Below are 13,300 nucleotides of genomic sequence, written 5' to 3'. Positions count from 1 at the left end.
GCTACCTGTTACTGTATTCATTTTTCATTCATTCATCAATTTTAATTTCTCCCTTCTCAAGTCTCCTGTTTCGGTAAACAAACAAGACTCCTGAAGACATAAACCAGTTATTATTTGAGTAAAGTCTAAGGCTGCCTGTTTAAATGTATTTACCTCCTCTTGTTAATGCCATCATTCAATCACAGTTTAGTAGCTTCCAAGTGAGAGGATTAGAAGTGTCATGGGAATTGCTCACTCAAACCAGGAAATGTGAGGTTTTTAGTTCAAACAGTATCTGAAGGAAGCTGGTAAGCAACAGCTGAGAAGATGAAAGATCAGATCAACGCCTCCCTTTGAAGTAAAGACTACTCAGACTGCGAGTATAATACAATGTTCATTACTGCCAGAACTCCAAGTGGTTGTTCCTGACGCATGCTTTAGAATGTATCATAAAATCTATAAAAATATCAACAAGACGCTTTCAAGTGACACGAAACAGCTAGAGTGCCCTATTTGCAGGGACACTGCTGTTTAAAGGCAATTTGCTGGATTGCTTTCCATCTGGGACCAAGGCAAGTGCCTTCCAATCTCTCTTTCTCCCCACTCCCCCCTTCCTTCCTTGCTGCCTCCTCCCATCCCTAGTTAGAAGCTAAGATTCTTAATGTTTCAATTCTGCTTCCTTTGAGGGCCAGGGGGAGAAAAATGAAGCTTTTCTTGGCTGGCTTCTCAACTCTCCTAAGAGATTCAGAGACAAAAAGATTGCTTTGGGAAAATAATAATGCCAAATGAGCATTAAAATAATAAATGGGTTTTCTGGAAATTAGGTTCTCAGAGGTCATGCAATTAAAAGTTAGGAGGAAAACACACCTCAGGCTTGATTGGAGGAGACAGCCGAGAGCCAGGGCAAATACTTCCTCCATACTTAAAGTTCCATTCAAGGTTTTAAGCGCGGGAGCTGGTTGATTAATCTATTTGCATACTTCCAGGACTTGATAACAAGCCAGAGTGTAGTATAATTTCGTAGGCACTGATTATTAATAATAATGAGGAACGTGACCAGGGCCCTGAATATCGAGAGGTCACAGCAGGGCACAAGGCAAGCGTGAGTCAGCAGCACAACATTTTTTGAAAAACAACAAACAAAGGCTCTGAACTGCCTGAGGAGATGCATGGATGCCTTTCCTTTTATGAATGTTGATATATTAGACTTTGTCCCGGCTCAGCTAAAATCAAGGAACTTATGTCACATGTACTGTCCTCAGAAAAGCTTTATGGAAATTCAGGAACTCTTGGCAACTTGTGTTTATTCAATAAATGTGCTTCCCTTGTGACTAGTGGGTCTCTCAGTAAGCAGGATGTGTTGTGATGTGTCACCTCCTCCCAGCAACCTGGTTGATATAGCCAATAAGTACAGGAACGGGTCACCAACCCAAATCTGACTTCACTTTTGCTCTGTGTCGCGTCTCTGCATCTCGTCGTTCTTGAAGATTCATCCTCTATGACTTTATCACCTGTCTGAAAACGATGCCTACATTTGTTTTGACAGTTCTGACGTCTCAAAAACTCCCATCACATCTCTGTAAGAGCGTAGGTAAATGTCTCCTTGGATCTTCCACCTCTGTGCTACCTCTAAACCTTGCAGTTCTTATCTGCAATGCATTTGTTTGCCACTCCCTCCCTTCTGGGCTATGAGGGTCCCACCGGAAATGAGCTAGGTCTTATTCGTCTCAATATCTTTAGTATCTGGCATGTAGTCAACTGCATACAAGTGTGTTTAACTGCATTATTTTCCTGCTTCCACCTCAAACTCATTATGTCCCAAACCAAACCATCATCATCTCCATCCTAGCTAAGTAGCTTCTCCTTTTCTCTTCTGTGTTCCATTAAGGACTTCCCCATTCTCACAGTCCTGCAAACACTGTAGCATTTGACATCTGCTTCTCTTTCAGGCACCGAGTCCTGTCTCTCACCTGTTCATTATATTCCCTAGTCCTCACTCCCATTACACTATATGTGGATTATTGTACTTTTCCTAGAACTGGTGTTCTTGCTTCGTCCTCTTCTCTTCCAATCCATTTTGAACATTTCTTCACAAATGCCAGATATGTCTTCTTAATACATTGCCTTTATTTCATCACTGCCATCTGAAAATTCTTCAGTGGCTGGTAACCCCAGGATCACTTCTCACTATTTAGTTCTGTGAATCAGGTGGGATGCTTTCAACAGCAAGTAAAATGACCCTTGTACTGGTTTAAAGGGTCTAGAAATCCCTCCTGGAAATCTGGAGTTCAGAAGTAGGACCCAGTGGCTCAGGATATTAAGCATCTAGTTTTTTTCCCATCTCTCCAGCATTGGTTTCATGCCAGGCCTGATCTCTCTCATGATTTAGTGATGGCATCAGGAGCCACATCAGGGGCCACACGTGCCCTCAGTAACTCCCAATAGGAGATTTACTCCTTGTGACTCTTTTTAAGGATAAAGAAAAACGTTTTCCAAAAGCATCCAGCAGATCTTTCCTTTCATCTCCTTGTCATGTGAAATTTGCCGTGGCTTACAACAAGGGTTTATTTCTTGCTCACGTCCGATATGGTTTGAGTGCAGTTCTGCTTCCTATCATCCTCACTTGGGGATCCAGATTGAGGAGCAGCCCTCATCTGGGACGTTGCCAGAACCACACCTGGGCTCACTCTTATTTGTCAAAATGAGCCTCATGACCAAGCATAACATCAGTGGAGCCAGGGAATCAGTGGGGTCCACAGAGAAGGGAGTATTACAAGTAATAATAGGTCTACCACAAGTTCTCCAACCTAAATTGGGTCACGTACTGCTTCTTGAACCTGTCAACAGCACATGAGTGGAGACTGATTATCCTTATGCCAAGGCACACCCCTTGAGCTGAGGTCTAGTCCCCAAGAAGTTTTAGTGCAGCCCGACTGGGGAAAAGAAGTTTGGGACTTACCATTATGTGTATATATATTCAAGTCTTTAATCCACTTTGTCTTGATTTTTGTGTATGATGTAAGATAGTGGTCCAGCTTTATTCTTTGGCATGTGGCTGTCCAGTTTTCCCGACACCATTTATTGAAGACACTGTCTTTTCCCCATCGTATATTCTTGCCTCCTCTGTCTTAATTAATTGACGTACAAGTGTGGGTTTCTATCTTGGCTCTCTGTTCTGTTCCACTGACCTCTGTGTCTGTTTTTATGCCAATACTCTTTACATTTCTTTTAAAGTTTATTTCTAAATGTTTTACATTTCTGTTACTAGTCTGTATAGAATCTTCTCTTTAAAGTTAAAAAAAAATCTTTTTCTATTAATTAAAAAAGTCATACATATTCATCATCAAAAACACAAAACTGTGCTAAATTAAAGAAAAATAAAGCATTCATAATCGCAGCACTCAGAGATAATTCCTGAGAGTTTCTGGGTGTGTTTCTTTCTAGATAATTTCTTCTATGTGCATATTTATACACGCTTTTATGCCCCACACAGTGGTTTCATGCTCTATGTAAATTTTTGTGATTCTGTTGGTTTTACTTACAATCTATAGCCAACATTTCTCCATGGGAAAACAATACCTACAACATTATTCTTTTTTTTTTTTTTTTTTTTTTTTGCGGTACGCGGGCCTCTCACTGTTGTGGCCCCTCCCGTTGTGGTGCACAGCCCTCCAGACAGGCAGGCTCAGTGGCCATGGCTCACGGGCCCAGCCCCTCCACGGCATGTGGGATCTTCCCGGCCCGGGGCACGAACCCGTGTCCCCTGCATCGGCAGGCGGACTCTCAACCACTGCACCACCAGGGAAGCCCTCTTATTTTTTTTTTTTTAACATCTTTATTGGAGTATAATTGCTTTACAATGATGTGTTAGTTTCTGCTGTATAACAAAGTGAATCAGCTATACACATACATATATCCCAATATCTCCTCCCTCTTGCGTCTCCCTCCCACCCTCTCTATCCCACCCCTCTAAGTAGACACAGAGCACTGAGCTGATAACCCTGTGCTATGTGGCTGCTTCCCACTAGCTATCTATTTTACATTTGGTAGTGTATATATGTCCATGCCATACTCTCACTTTGTCACAGCTTACCCTTCCCCCTCCCCACATCCTCAAGTCCATTCTCTAGTAGGTCTGTGTCTTTATTCCTGTCTTACCCCTAGGTTCTTCATGACCTTTTTGTTTTTCTTAGATTCCATATATATGTGTTAGCATACGGTATTTGTTTTTCTCTTTCTGACTTACTTCACTCTGTATGACAGACTCTAGGTCCATCCACCTCACTACAGATAACTCAATTTTGTTTCTTTTTATGGCTGAGTAATATTCCATTGTATATATGTGCCACAATCTTCTTTTTCCATTCATCTGGTGATGGACACTTAGGTTGCTTCCATCTCCTGGCTGTTGTAAATAGAGCTGCAATGAACATTTTGGTACATGACTCTTTTTGAATTATGGTTTTCTCAGGGTATATGCCCAGTAGTGGGATTGCTGGGTTGTATGGAAGTTCTATTTGTAGTTTTTTAAGGAACCTCCATACTTTACTCCATAGTGGCGGTATCAATTTACATTCCCACCAACAGTGCAAGAGGGTTCCCTTTTCTTCACACCCTCTCCAGCATTTATACTTTCTAGATTTTTTGATGATGGCCATTCTGACTGGTATGAGATGATATCTCATTGTAGTTTTGATTTGCATTTCTCTAATGATTAGTGATGTTGAGCATTCTTTCATGTGTTTGTTGGCAATCTGTATATCTTCTTTGGAGAAATGTCTATTTAGGTCTTCTGCCCATTTTTGGATTGGGTTCTTTGTTTTTTTCATATTGAGCTGCATGAGCTGCTTGTAAATACTGGAGATTAATCCTTTGTCAGTTGCTTCATTTGCAAATATTTTCTCCCATTCTGAGGGTTGTCTTTTCATCTTGTTTATGGTTTCCTTTGCTGTGCGAAAGCTTTTAAGTTTCGTTAGGTCCCATTTGTTTATTTTTGTTTTTATTTCCATTTCTCTAGGAGGTGGGTCAAAAAGGATCTTGCTGTGATTTATGTCATAGTGTGTTCTGCCTATGTTTTCCTCTAAGAGTTTGATAGTTTCTGGCCTTACATTTAGATCTTTCATCCATTTTGAGCTTATTTTTGTGTATGGTGTTACGGAGTGTTCTAATCTCATACTTTTACATGTACCTGTCCAGTTTTCCCAGCACCACTTATTGAAGAGGCTGTCCTTTCTCCACTGTACATTCCTGCCTCCTTTATCAAAGATAAGGGGACCATATGTGCGTGGGTTTATCTCTGGGCTTTCTATCCTGTTCCATTGAGCTATCTTTCTGTTTTTGTGCCAGTACCATACTGTCTTGATTACTGTAGCTTTGTAGTATAGTCTGAAATCAGGGCACCTGATTCCTCTAGCTCCATTTTTCGTTCTCAAGATTGCTTTGGCTATTCGGCATCTTTTTTGTTTCCATACAAATTGTGAAATTTTTTGTTCTAGTTCTGTGAAAAACTTCTTCTTTTCTGATTTGGATTCCTTTTATTTCTTTTTCTTCTCTGATTGCCATGGCTAAAACGTCCAAAACTATGTTGAATAATAGTGGTGAGCATAGACAACCTTGTCTTTTTCCTGATCTTAGTGGAAATGGTTTCAGTTTTCACCATTGAGAATGATGTTGGCTGTGGGTTTGTCATATATGGCCTTTATTATGTTGAGGTAAGTTCCCTCTATGCCTACTTTCTGCAGGGTTTTTATCATAAATGGGTGTTGAATTTTGTCGAAAGCTTTTTGTGCATCTATTGAGATGATCATATGGTTTTTCTCTTTCAACTTGTTAATATGGTTTATCACTTTGATTGATTTGCGTATATTGAAGAATTCTTGCATTCCTGGGATAAACTCCACCTGATCATGGTATATGGTCCTTTTAAGGTGCTGCTGGATTCTGTATGCTAGTATTTTGTTGAGGATTTTTGCATCTATGTTCATCAGTGATATTGGCTTGAAGTTTTCTTTTTTTGTGACGTCTTTGGTTTTGGTATCAGGACGATGGTGGCCTTGTAGAATGAGTTTGGGAGTGTTCCTTCCTCTGCTATATTTTGGAAGAGTTTGAGAAGGATAGGTGTTAGCTCTTCTGTAGATGTTTGATAGAATTTGCCTGTGAAGCCATCTGATCCTGGGATTTTGTTTATTGGAAGATTTTTAACCACAGTTTCAATTTCAGTGCTTGTGATTGGTCTGTTCATATTTTCTATTTCTTCCTGGTTCAGTCTCAGAAGGTTGTGCATTTCTAAGAATTTGTCCATTTCTTCCAGGATGTCCATTTTATTGGCATAGAGTTGCTTGTAGTAATCTCTCATGATCCTTTGTATTTCTGCAGTGTCAGTTGTTACTTCTCCTTTTTCATTTCTAATTCTATTGATTTGAGTCTTCTCCCTTTTTTTCTTGATGAGTCTGGCTAATGGTTTATCAATTTTGTTTATCTTTCCAAAGAACCAGCTTTTAGTTTTATTGATCTTTGCTATCATTTCCTTCATGTCTTTTTCATTTATTTCTGCTCTGATCTTTATGATTTCCTTCCTTCTGCTAACTTGGTGGGTTTTTTGTTCTTCTTTCTCTAATTGCTTTTGGTGTAAGGTTAGGTTGTTTATTTGATATATTTCTTGTTTCTTAAGGTAGGATTGTATTGCTATAAACTTCCCTCTTAGAACTGCTTTTGCTGCATCCCATAGGTTTTGGGTCGTCGTTTTTTCATTGTCATTTGTCTGTAGGTATTTTTTGATTTCCTCTTTGATTTCTTCAGTGATCTCTTGGTTATTTAGTAGTGTATTGTTTAGCCTACATATGTTTGTATTTTTTATAGGTTTTTTCCTGTAATTGATATCTAGTCTCATAGCATTGTGGTCAGAAAAGATACTCGATACGATTTCAACGTTCTTAAATTTACCGAGGCCTGATTTGTGACCGAAGATATGATCTATCCTGGAGAATGTTCCATGAGCACTTTAGAAGAAAATGTATTCTGTTGTTTTTGAATGGAATGTCCTCTAAATATCAATTAAGTCCATCTTGTTTAATGTATCCTTGAAAGGTTGTGTTTCCTTATTTATTTTCATTTTGGGTGATCTGTCCATTGGGGAAAGTGGGGTGTTAAATTCCCCTACAGCATTATTCTTAAAAGGCTGTATTTTATCAACTTGCAATTGCTCACATTTTTTCTTTTACTGTTATAAACAATATTGTGATTAATATTCTTGTAACAAAAATCTTTGTACACATTTTTAATACTTTTCTTAGGAAAGATTCCCAGAGATTGAATTGCTGGTTATAGGGTATATTATGCATTTAAGGTTTAGTATACAGTCTTGCTAAATTGTGATTTATATACAGATTGCTGAATTGCCCTAAGGAAAGTTGAACCAAATTTACATTTGTATGAGAATAGCTAGTTGCCTTCACCATTATCAGTCATTGGGTATTGTTCTTAAAGAAAAGAAAATTATCCAGTTTATATATAGGTTTATTTAGGATTTATTAGTTACAAAAAAGGTCAAAGATTTACAATAATTTTATTTGCCATCCATATTCCTTTCTGTGAACCACTCTTTCATGTCCTTTGACTTTTAAAATTAGATTATCTTTTTTCCCTCTTATTCATAGAAGTATTTTTTGCTTTAAGGACATTAATCTGAATCTATCATGTATATTAGAAATATATTTCTAGTATTTTTTGTTATTTTATTTGTCTTAATTTACTAATTCAGAAATTTCACACTTTATTCCTAGCTTTATTGAGATATCATTGACAAATCACATTGTGAAGGTTAAGCTGTGTAACATGATGATTTATTATATGTATGTATTATGAAATGATTACCATCATAAGGTTAGTTAACACATCCATCACCTCAGATAGTTACCTTTTGCATGTGTGTGTTGACATACACAACATATAAGATCGCCTCTCCACTTACCGAGTAATCTAGCCTTTCTCACTGATTTGAAATACCACTTCTGAACTTTTGATTAAACATGGCAAATTGAACACACATGGTTATCTCCTCTTTCTCCTAAAAGCTTAATTAAAATGGCAATAAAAGAATACAAAGGCTTAAACCCACAAAAATTAGGAGGGGAAATTTATAGGCGTTGAGACATGTCAACCAGAGAAGCTTACAATTTACACATGCACATGAAGCTTGCAATTAGCATTTCTGAAAAGTCAGGTTCATTGAAATATAATTTACACACAATAAAATACACTCCTTTTTTTTTTTTTTTTTTTTTTTTTTTTTTTGCGATACGCGGGCCTCTCACTGCTGTGGCCTCTCCCGTTGCGGTGCACAGGCTCCGGACGCGCAGGCTCAGCGACCATGGCACACGGACGCAGCTGCTCCGTGGCATGTGGGATCTTCCCGGACCCGGGCACGAACCCATGTCCCCTGCATCAGCAGGTGGACTCTCAACCACTGTGCCACCAGAGAAGCCCCAAAATACACTCTTAAATATACAGTTCTGTGCATTTTGAAAGTACACTTGTGTAACTACCCTCACAGTCAAAATATATGAACAATTTAATCAAGCATGAAAATTATTTTTTGACTCTTGGATAGCCGACCTCCCAGTCACTGGCAGCCACTGATCTGTTTTGTGTCTCTAAAGTTTTGCCTTTAGATGTAATGTCATGTAAATATAATTAATGTCATGTATATGTAGATTTTTGATCTGGCTTCTTTGAGACTCACGCATGTTGTTGGGTACACCATTATCCATTCTTACCTTCTCATTGCAGAGTAGAGTTCCAGTATTTGGATGCACTACAGTTAATTTTATCCATTTATTAGTTGATGAATATTTGGGTTGTTTCCCATTTCCTCTCAGTCTGTTGGCTTTGTTTTCATTTTCTTAACAGTGCCTTTCAAAGAGCAAAGGTTTTTATTTTCTATGAAGTCCAGTTTATCAATATGTAATTTTGGGATCATACTTTTGGTAGCATAACTGAGAAATCCTTGTCTAATCCCAAATCACAAAGACTTTCTTTCATATTTTGTTCTAGAAGTTTTATATCTGTGTGTTTTACATTTAAGTCTATAGTTTTAAAAAATTAATATTTGTGTGTGAGGTAGGGTATGGGTTGAGGTTCCTTTGTTTCCATATAAATTTCCAGTTGTTCCAGCATTATTTGTTGAAAAGACTATCCATTCTTCATTGGCTTGTGTTTGCACCTTTGTTGAAAATTGACTACATTTACGTTGATTGGGAGGGGAGCTGTTTTAGGACTCTATTCTGTTCCATTCTGTTTACCTACCTATCTGTTTTTTCATTACTAACATGCCGTGCTAGTTTTTATAGCTTTATATAAGTAAGTCTTAAAGTAGTGTGAGTCCTCTAACTTTATTCTTTTTTTTCAAAATTATTTTGGCTATCTTAGTTCATTTGTCTTTCCATATAAGTTTTGGAACTAGCTTGTTGATTTCTACAAAAAAAAAAATTCTTCCTGGGATTTTGACTGAGACTGCATTGTGTCCACAGATCAATTTGGAGAGAAATAACATCTTAACAATAGTGAGTCTTCCAATCCATGAATGATGGTATATCTATTAGGTTAGGTCTTCTTTGATTTCTTTCATTAGTTCAAGAGTAAACCTGTTGTTAATGCTATTCACATCTTCTATATCCTTACCAATTTTCTATCTACACATTCTGTCTGTTACTGATAGAACAATGTGGAAGTCTCTACCAACAATCATGGATTTGTCTATTTTTTCCTTTCAGTTCTATCGATTTTTGTTTCAAGTATTATGAAGCTCTGTGTTTTTGGTGCATACACAATTATCTTATATGTTCTGGGTGAATTTACCCCTTTATCTTTATGCAATGTCTTTCTTTATTCTAAGTAATATTTCTTGTTATGAAGTCTATTTTGTCTGATATTAATATAGCTATTTTAGCATTTTTCAAAATTAAAATTTTTTACAATATATCCTTTTTCTTCCTTTTAATGTCTGTATGTATAAAGTGTGCTTCCTATAGAAAAAGTATAGCTGGATCTTGCTTTTTTAAAAAATCCAATTTGACAAGCTCTATGTTTTACTTTATGTGCTTAGACCATTTGCATTTAATGTAATTATTTATATGTTTGAATGAAAATCTAGCATCTTGCTAATTTTTTTCCTGTGGGTAGTCAATTTTCTTTAGAGCAATTAAAATAAGAAAATGTCCTTTCTGGAGATTGTCCTTTCTTTGTTCAGAAGCAAGTTTTTTTCTCTTTTTTTCTTTGTTCAGCTATAAGTTCTCTCTGAATAATTTCCTTTAACAACTTTTTGTTGGACAAGTGTGCTTGTAATTTATTCTCTCAATTTTTGTTTGTTGGAAAAGTCTTTACTTCACTTTTATTTCCACTAGGTATAGAATTCTGGGTTGACAGTTGTTTTGTTTTGTTTTTTCTTGTAGCACTTTAAATATGCTACTCTTGTTTTTTGGCTTGTATATTTTCTAACAAGAAGTTTGCTGTGATTCTTACCTTTGTGTAAGTATGTAATATGTCTTTTTTTTCACTGCTGCTCTCATGATTTTCTTTTTAAATTTGGTTTTTAGCAGTTTGAATATAATCTGTCTTTGGGAAATGAGGAGGGAGAATTTACCCTGCTTGAGGTTCTCTGAGTTTCTTGGATCTGTGAAGATGTCATTTATTATTCTTGGATAATTCTTGTTTATTATCTTTTAAAGTATTTTTTCTTTCTTTTCTCTTTCTGGGATTAAAATTTTAAATCTTTGGATATTGTCCCATAGTTACTTGATAGTCTTTTCTGTTTTTTTTTTTTTTTTTTTTTTTTTTTTTTTTTGCGGTACGCGGGCCTCTCACTGCCGTGGCCTCTCCCGTTGTGGAGCACAGGCTCCGGACGCGCAGGCTCAGCGGCCATGGCTCACGGGTCCAGCCGCTCCACGGCATGTGGGATCTTCCTCGACCGGGGCACGAACCCGTGTCCCCTGCATTGGCAGGTGGACTCTCAACCACTGCGCCACCAGGGAAGCCCAGTCTTTTCTGTTTTGGTTTTTTTTTTTTTTTTTTTTTTTTTTCGCTTCCTTTCATTCTGATTTTTCTTTTGTATTTCAGTTTAGGTAATTCCTTTTGACCTGCTTTCAAGTTCACTTATTTTTTGCTCACCTGTATTGAGTCTACTGATGAGTCTGTCAAAGACATTGTTCATCTCTAGTACTCTGTGTGTTTGTGTGTGTTATTTCTAGCATTTATATTTGACTCTTACGGTTCCCATCTGTCTGCTAAAATTCCTCATCTGTTCATTCATGTCGTTCATCTTTTCCATGGGAATCTTTAACATATTAATCATAGTTATTTTTAATTCTTTATCTTATGGTTCTGATATCTGTTCATATTTGAATCTGATTCTCTTGATTGCTTTGTCTCTTTTCAGTGGGTTGTTTTTTTCTTATTTTATTGTGTCTAGAACAGTAAAGCCTCAGGTAAACAGTATTTGTGTCTGGAAATAGGCATACTGTTTTACAAGGTCAATATACAGGGGGCTGTGTCAATCTAAACAGTAACTGAGCTAGTTCTGCATTTTATTGTTGTTGTCATCTTCAGTGAATCAAGACTTCAAGTTCTTCTAGTGTTACCTTATGTTTAGGGTGGAGGCTCATTTGTCGTTTCTTTTTTTTTTTCTCTCTCTCAATATTTCTGCTGTATCCTCAGCTTTAAGCCTTCTTTATGTGTCTGTGCCTCAGAGAAGATCTCTCATCTTTCTTCTTTCCAGGTATATTAGTTTCCTAGAGCTATAATAAAGAATCACATGACTTAAAACTACAGAAATTTATTTTCTCACAGTTCCAGAGGCTATAAATGTGAAATCAGTGTGTCAGCTGGTTTGGCTCCTTCTGAGGACTCTGAGGGAGAATCTGTTCCATGCCTTTTTTCTAATTTCTGATAGTTTTCTGGCAATCCTTGGTGTTCCTTGGCTTTTAGATGCATCATTTATTCCAATCTCTGTCTTCATTTTCACATGGTGTTCTCCCAGTGTCTCTGTCTGTGTCTGTATTTCAGTCTTTTTATAAGGACACCAGTTATAATGGATTAAGTTCCCACTATACTCCAGTACTCATGTTAACTAATATTAATATATAATATTGCTACTAGTATTATAATACCAGTATAATATAGTACTATATTAGTATATAGTACCATATAATATACACTATGATACACTGATATAATACTAAGAACTAATACATCTTAACATAATTAGTTACACCTACAGTGACCTTATTTCCAAACAAGGTCACGTTCTGAGTTACTTGGCGGGGGTGGCTTAGGGTTTCAACATATCTTTTGGGGGACACAATTCTCAGTGATCATTGCCCTTCTCCAGTGGTTGACCTCTTATGGAGCCCAGGATAGCCTCCTGCCTCATCCTAGGGTTAGACTTTTTAAATTTTATTTTTCTCCCAGTGCAGTGGGTTTTCTACTGGATCCTGGGGTAACAGGGTTTCCTGCCCTGCCTCCAAAGACTTAAGGCTTTTTTTCCTTGGAGAGAAGTGTCTGGGAAGGGCTTTGTACTTTTTCTGCAGTGCACCCACTACCCTACTCCAATCTTCCATCACCAAGGGAGGTTTTCTCCAATCTCCACCTTTCCTCCAATCTTTTCCAGATAAGCCATGAGTAAGTCCATGGAGAAGAATGTGGGACTGAGTGCAGACTCCTGTTTTATCTATAGCATCCAGGGGTTCTAGTCTCTCTTGCTAGCCTTTAGCATTTCATTAAAAAATTTTAGCTGAATTCTTACTCACTTGTATGGTAGTGCTCTTTGCCCCCTGTGCTCTGCTATAGGTGAATCAGTACTCATGTCCCACCTCTCCATGAAAGTGCTTGCATTTCCTTCCATTTCAGGCCAGTTAGTTGCTATGTCACCTCAGTACTCTGATGCCTTCAAGAAGAGTTGAAATTTTTGAGGATTATCCTGGGTTTTTTTTCTTGTGTTTAAGGCTTTAAATGCCACACTTTCAAATAAGAACACAGGCCAAGTTTCAACAAACATATGAAAACCGTCTTTAACATGAAAAAGAGACATCAATAGACAAACAGAAAAAGGGAACTCAGAGGAAGCCAAGACAAGCAGAAGAAAACTTCAAAACAAAATAAAAGCAATATCTTTAAAAAGAGAAGATAATATATTGTATGAACAAAATGGGAATATAATAAGTATATATGTATGTATAGATAGAATATATGTATACATATGTATATATAAAACATTTAGAGAACAAAACATAACTCTATTATAAACATCATATTAAAATGTGATAGTAGA

The sequence above is a fragment of the Phocoena phocoena genome, chromosome 6 (assembly GCF_963924675.1).
Source record: "Phocoena phocoena chromosome 6, mPhoPho1.1, whole genome shotgun sequence".
NCBI classification, from domain to species: domain Eukaryota; kingdom Metazoa; phylum Chordata; class Mammalia; order Artiodactyla; family Phocoenidae; genus Phocoena; species Phocoena phocoena.
Note: the sequence above shows the minus strand (reverse complement) of the source record.